The 6,940-nt window shown below is 59.2% G+C and overlaps 1 long non-coding RNA gene across 1 annotated transcript; it reads left to right on the top strand.

The window, feature by feature from the left end:
* Positions 1–691: 691 nt before the first annotated feature.
* On the top strand, positions 692–1,938 carry LOC119099335 (uncharacterized). Its single transcript, XR_005094346.1, has 2 exons — positions 692–868; positions 1,557–1,938. It is a non-coding gene; the product is annotated as an uncharacterized LOC119099335 (long non-coding RNA).
* Positions 1,939–6,940: the final 5,002 nt, after the last annotated feature.

Genomic DNA, 6,940 nt, shown 5'->3' with positions numbered 1-6,940 from the left:
CAGGTATAACAGCCATTAGGTGGCTCTCAATCAATGTTGTGCAAAGTACGATAACATAATCAAAACATGACTCAGCGAAGAGCATATTTATTGAACAGAGTTGTGCTGTCTGGAGCTGTCTTTTCCACTTAGAAAAGTATAGCAACAGCTAAAAGTGAGCTCATTTCATCATATCCGATGCTTGCTTTGTTATCTTCACTTGCGAAATACTCCCTTTAAAGATCAGAAAGGTCATCGAAACAAGATTAAGATCCATCATTTTAAACTGTTTCTACTGGTAGAAATAGTTTTAAAAATGTAAAAATCCATGTCGACGTACCACACTTAGCGGCATGTACTGGTGTATCTACTGGTCTTCCGTTGCTATTTAGAACTCTTCAAGTCTTCTTACCGCGTTTGATTAGGTGTACGTCCCGCAATCAGAATTAGCCATTGAAGAGTGGAGACAGAAGAGACGTGAAATAAGGGGTGCAATATGGAGGAATGATTTCCTCCGGATGTTAGTCCTCCATCTAATATTGAAATTATGGGAATCAGCTGTGGCAAGTCCAAACGTCCGACAGCTCTGCTGTCGGCCGTCTGTCTGCCACCCACTGTCTGTCGTGTGTGCTCCGTCTGTCTGCCGTCTGCTGCCGCTGTCTGTGGGCTGTCGTCTGGCGTGTGACGCGGCGCCCCGCCGGCCCCGGCAGGCTATGACCCGGTGCCGGTGGCCTCGATGGAGGGCCTGGAGCTGGGCTCGGCCGGCCCCGGCTCCAACTACGGCCCGCTCGACCCGGTGGGCGTGCCGGCGCCCGGCTCCGGGCCGCCCGACATGGCCTTCGACAACATGGTCGACCTGCCGCCGCAGCCGCCGCGCGACAACAACCAGGTGGGTGGGGGCGGCCGCCGGGCCGGACGCGGCACGGCCGGCTCTGTAGGGAAGCCGGGCTGACGGTGGCGGGGTGCGTTAGAAGCCCCGGTGATGACAGGTACGGTCACAAAGACGACAGCCGGTTACGACATTGGCCGACAACAGCCTGCGGTCAGGGGTGGCCGGCTGTCACGTGGACGACTGTCGCACAGGGCGCCCAGTGCTCTCGGACGTCAGGTATGTACCACGGGGGTGCACAGACAGAGGAACATCCGCACGGTTGCGCTTCGTCCGACACGGATATGGCCGGCTGTGACACGGGCATAGGGACAGCACCGACCCATACGTGCTGTTTAGATCAGTGCTGTCCCAGCAAATCGTCACTGGTGCAGCAAATTGGTGCGACAAAGTTTCTTGGGACAGTGACCAGGTGCGACACTTGACTTAGATCGTAAAGCAGCATGACAGTGTACCAGTGTATATAATGGCTGGTCGGGATCGAGCGATGTTCGCGCTTTCTGCAGCGGGGACAACCGGGCCCGGGGTCAGCCACGTATTACCTGGGGCGGTGTCGCCCACCCGCACGCGGTGACCGGACCGCCAGATGCCTGTTCATGATGTGCTGCCGCGAGTGTAGCCGCGCGTCGGCGGAGGGTGGACGTGCCGCGCGACGGTGCCGTGACCGCGCGCGCCGGCCGTGCCGCAGGTGGCCGCCTGGTACGACACGGACCTGTAGCGGGCGGCGCCGCGGCCGCTCCGCCCACTCCGGGACGGCCGGCCGCTCCCAGCAACACCTGGCGTCCCGCACGCCATCTGGCGGACGTCCGCACCGTCTGCCCCGTGACGACGCCGCGAGACGCCGGCAGTACCAGATTCCACTCGATTTCCGCGTTGATTTGGTGGTTGGAGGCGTGTAACCCGGTCCGGATGTGGGACGAAGTGTGTGGGCACGGGGAGATTATGCACTGTGCAGCTATTTTTAATGTGGCGTGGAGGGCGGGCAGCCCGGCCGTAGATCATGGAAGCTATCACTAGCTGGCTAGATGCGGCGTAATCATTGTATTCCAATACATCTTTTCTATCGCTTACCAGTCGTTTTTTTTTTGTACGGACGTCGGCTTAGAGTGTGGCCGGCCGCAACACCGTCTTGATTGGTGGGGGTGTCGGCAGCGAGAATAACTCCAGAGGAACAGGCCGGTCGGTAAAGCCGGAGAGGGCGCGACAGGATACACCGTCCCTCACACCCACAGGCTGCCCACCGGGCCGGCACGTGCCACAGCGCTACGTGTGGCAAGCGTTTGACTGGTGGGCATGTTCTGACCTAACTATGCCAAAGGTTGACCGCGTTACTCGATTCGTCGCTCCATTTCCCGGCGCCTGGGCCGAGAGTCGGGACCCGTATTGGCACTTCGCATACTCGCTCTTCTTTTCCACGTCGACTTCAGCAGTATTTATATCAGTTAAAAGTGTAGCCATGCGAATCTAAGCGCGTGGTGACAATCAACTGGAAGTTCTGAGAAGCACGCAATAGAGTTTTGGAGGCCGCGAAATGGCCACGCAGCAGACACCCCTTGACATCTAATACCATCAACAAAACTCACAGCCTGGCCAGCGGCGGGCGGGCGTGTGAACTCTCCCAAGTGATCCAATTAATGAATTGTCCAAACATGTGCCGACCAACATCTGGTCAGCTGACATACCTCGTAAAATGTATACCGGCGCGCATGTTCTAATGATGCAGGTAAGTGCAAAAACAGTACTGTCCGAGTCAAATGTCGCGCTGACATTCCAGCACATTGTAAAAGAAAATAGGAACTTGTTAGATGTAATGAGTGAAGGGGTTCATTACTATCTCGCTGGTAAGGTGTACAAGATCTTTTCGGAACATCCTTTTAATTCATTTAAAAGTTAACTTCTCTCACATTGAGCATTATGAGCATCAAACGGACGATACAATTTGTCAAAGTCAGTCGTCGCTGCTGTCCTCCAATAAAATGACAAATGGCCTCTGTATGTGCCCACCACGTTTCAGACAACGCCGAAAGTACCCCCCCCCCCAGGACAGGTCAAACACGGCCGTTCGTAGGATGCGATGCAGCCAGCCAGCCACCTACCACCTGGCTAGGGGGACACCCGCATCCGGGACAACCTAAGTCGGCCCGGGACGAGCGCTGTCGCGAGTGACTGGGTATGCACCGCCGGTGTCACAACGCCTCGTCCGGAGGCCAAGCTCCGACTCAGTTCCGGAGGTCAAGGTTGACTCAGAGAAGGAGCCAGAGACTATGACCTCCGACCTTTGAGACGGAGGCGAACATGCTCTGCGGGCGTTTCAGGCTCGCCGCTCCGCTACGCTTGTCGACGGAGCGGCGAGCATAGCGGTCTCGTCGAGCTGTGCTTGACGCAGTCTCAGCGGGACCCGCTGCGGGCGCCGTGGCCGGCCCGGAGACGCCAGCCGCCTCATGTACGTGTATTCGCCTCCATCCGGGTGAACACTCCACCCATACAAAAATACGAGTGCGATACCCCAGGTCGCGATACGCCGCAGGCGGACGCAGAGCCAGGCCGCCCCGAGCGGCCCTCGACCTCGGCTCGCCGCGGTGCCAGGGTAATGTCACGCAGGTCAGGTATCACCGACGCAGATATGCCGTTCATTGGCGGCCAATGCCCCGTGGTGGCCGCCACAGACAGCCGATGGGGGACGAGGGGCACAGACCCACACCCACGGGCTGCAGCGCCGCGGTCGGTCGCTACGGTTGACGGCATTGGCCACAGTAAGACGGGAGAAGGGGAAGGGGCGGGTGTATCCCACTCGCGGCTCCGCCACCAATAGCGTAAGCCCCACACCGTCCGCAACAATAACCAGTCACATTGCCCGAAACCTATCTCGTTAGCGGTGCAGCGCTTTGTACGGATACCGCGGACGTCCGTGGTGATGACCGAAAACTGTCGACTTTAAGTCAGACTTTGTACATCAAAAAAGGACCGCAACCACGACACCATGGAGTCAATTTACAAAGGCCTGGCTAGTTTTGTGAAATATGCGGCCTGCTACACAGGAGCAGCCATGTTGACAGAGAAAACGAGTGCTATCAACCGTGACTCGTGGTCGAAAGATTCGATACCAGCGTCTGCAATTTCTTGCAATCAATGAAACAAAACCGAACCCTTGTGCGGCACGGAGGGGAAGGGTTTGACGCTGATTTAGTCAGCTTGTAATTCTCTGAACGCTATCCCTGTTGCCACGATTTCATTACGAGACCCGGGCTGACAGCCTTCAAGCATTTTCCTGGCGTGCACGTCTAGATTCCAAACACAGCGCATCGACAGGGACGTAAAGCACGGATATCCTCGCTAGGCACGGGCTAAACTAAGAACATGTCATGATTTGGGGCGCAAAGCGGAACAGGAACTGACGCGTTTCCACGTACGTAATTATAACGTAGATTCATGTCTATTTAGAACACCGAGATTTAAGGGAATGCTCCCTCGAAACATCGCACAAAGTGCCCATCCGCAACCACTATGGCAGTGCCCGAACACAGCTCTCGACCCCTAAGGCAACCTCCTCGGTAAAATAGTCTGTTCTCGTCGGGCGCGTCTCTGCCCACGGCTAGTCTAGATACAGCGGGACCGCGGTAGGGCACGGCCGCTCGGTCGGCGCGGTCAGGTCATCACAGACACTCACAAGGCGACTCCGTGTCTGGCGATCTCGGGCCAACCGTCGGTGCTGGCTACGCATCTGCATCGCGGCCGGCTGCCACCTAGAAGCCCGCGTCTCACACTCATCTAAACGTAGCCCAAAGCAGCGACCACAGTTGATTCAACGCTACCAATAAAATAACATAACACGATAATGGTCATTAAAGCGTGCGCAAAACTCGCGAGATAAATTAATGAACGCAGAAAATACGCCGGCGCATGAACAGCGGATTGGCCGCAGTGGTCCCCGGCGGCGCGGTTCTGGCAGTGGTGAGTGCGCTCCCCTGGAACTCTGGGGAGCGCCGCTGGTGCGTGACGTCTGTCGGTCGCTGGGTGGGCGCAGGGCGGCGGCGGCTCGTGCCGGCCACACGGCGACGCCGGCTGCTGCCGTCTCCGGTCCTGCCACACCACCCGGCATCCGGGCAGAGCCCCGGGCTGGCCAGCCGGCCCCCAGGCTGGCTGTGAGGTGGCGCGGCCAGGCGCGGGCCAGGGTCGAGGCGGGCCCGGCTACACCGAGTCCGGGTCTGGCTCACTGAGATCCACCAGCTCGCGGGAGGGCGGGGTCGGTCGGTCCCTGTCGGCCGTCCAACGGTCACTTCACGCGGACGCCACGACGGCACGACCGCCGCCACAAAAGTCACGCGCTCACGCATCTCCAGCGCGCAGCAGCCGTCTAACACGTGACATCCGGCGACAGATCACGAAATCCTTCTGCATGGCGTGAAACCATGATGCAACACATGCGACGTAACGTGACGACATGACGTAACGACGCGAGCAATGGTCGAGTGGGACCTGAGCAGGAGGGATGCCGTAGTATTTGCCTTTGCAGCTACCGCGACTGATCAGTGATTCCTGTCCGGGCTGCTGATGCTTCCGTGCTTAACACGTTGTCATGCTCGGACCAAGTTCGAACGGTGCCCGCTGCCCGGCAGCCGCCACCCACCTGGGAGCGGCGCCGGTGGGCGGGGTGCGGTGCTGCCGATGCGGGCAGAGGGAGCAGGAAGACCCGTGGACACGAGCCGGGCCCGGCCGGCAGCCGGCCGCTGGCCACACGCCAGGTCAGAGGTCTCACGCGACACCCCGGCCCGGCCCGGGCCGGCACACAGCACGGAACAGCACAGCACAGCACAGCACAGTACGGCAGGCACGGGACAGCACAGCACAACACAGCAGGGCACAGCACGGCACAGAACGGCACAACACAGCAAGGCGCGGCACGACCCCAAAAGTGAGCAGCGGCGGCCCATGTGCCCTAGTAGCCGTGGGTGAAGCTGGTCGCGTGCTGGCTGACACACGACACGCGCGCATGACGTGACCTGGCGGCCGGCCCCTCTGCCGGTTAGAGCCGTGATGGGTGTCAGTAATGCCCTACCGATGTGAATTGCCGTGAGTTGTCCCGGGCATCCCAGTCGTACACATGGACACTGATTAGCTTTCGAAGCGTGCATTACTAAAACGTGAGCAACGCCAACAAAGACGGGCATGCACGAAGCTGTTGTCAACTTACCGCTTCCTATATTTCATTATAATCGCAACAATTACGCAGTTGCCGAGTATCAAGACGACCATAATAATGCTTGGAAGAATGGTATCTGAAACGACCAGAATACCAATGTAAAAGACATCGCTTATCGACCTGGTTGGTTCAGGGAAGCCCTGCTAAGAGCGTGGCTAAAACATTGAAAGCAGAGAGGATACACGATCGTCCTCGCAGGAAGTGAATGTGAATAGAACAGCGTATTTCTATCCACCAATACCAGCATGTATGGACCGCTCGTGTAAGTACTAGTGAAGCGGTAGCCGGTACGCCCCTGAGCTACGCGGCGGGCGGCGGACGGCCTGTGCCTCCACGGAACACGGGTGGCGTCTCGCATCGAAGTCAGGCGTGTGACTGCATGGGATGGCTGGACTCTGGCGGCCGGTTACGGGTGCGAGCCTGGTGGGGAGGGGTGAGTGAGAGGCAGCCGCCGCCAGGCTGGTGGCCGGCCTGACCACGCAGTGACCGGTCACTGGACCACAGGCGCGGACCGTCCGCTGGAGCCGGCCGGGCCGGGGCCCTCCCACCGGTGGCCGGCCGGGACTGGCCCCTTCCACCGGTGACCGGCCGGGACTGGGGCCCTCCCGCCGGCGGCTGGCCGAGACTGGGGCCCTTCCACCGGTGCCCGGCCGGGACTGGGGCCCTTCCACCGGTGGCCGGCCGGGACTGGGACCCTCCCGCCGGCGGCTGGCCGAGTATCTCACCGACGAACATGCTGCCGCCGCGCTGCAGTACCGGTCGAACCTCCGGCCGCGGCGTCACCAGATTCTGCTCCAGAATGCGACGCACCGTGGCGTTCGCAAACTCCATCAATATCCGGACATCTGCCGTCACAACAGTGACATCAATAC

This window comes from Pollicipes pollicipes, unplaced genomic scaffold, assembly GCF_011947565.3.
Source record: "Pollicipes pollicipes isolate AB1234 unplaced genomic scaffold, Ppol_2.1 Scaffold_4740;HRSCAF=5597_pilon_pilon_pilon, whole genome shotgun sequence".
In the NCBI taxonomy this organism is placed as follows: Eukaryota; Metazoa; Arthropoda; class Thecostraca; order Pollicipedomorpha; family Pollicipedidae; genus Pollicipes; species Pollicipes pollicipes.
The sequence above is the reverse complement of the archived record's forward strand: the minus strand, read 5'-3'. Positions and strand labels throughout refer to the sequence as shown.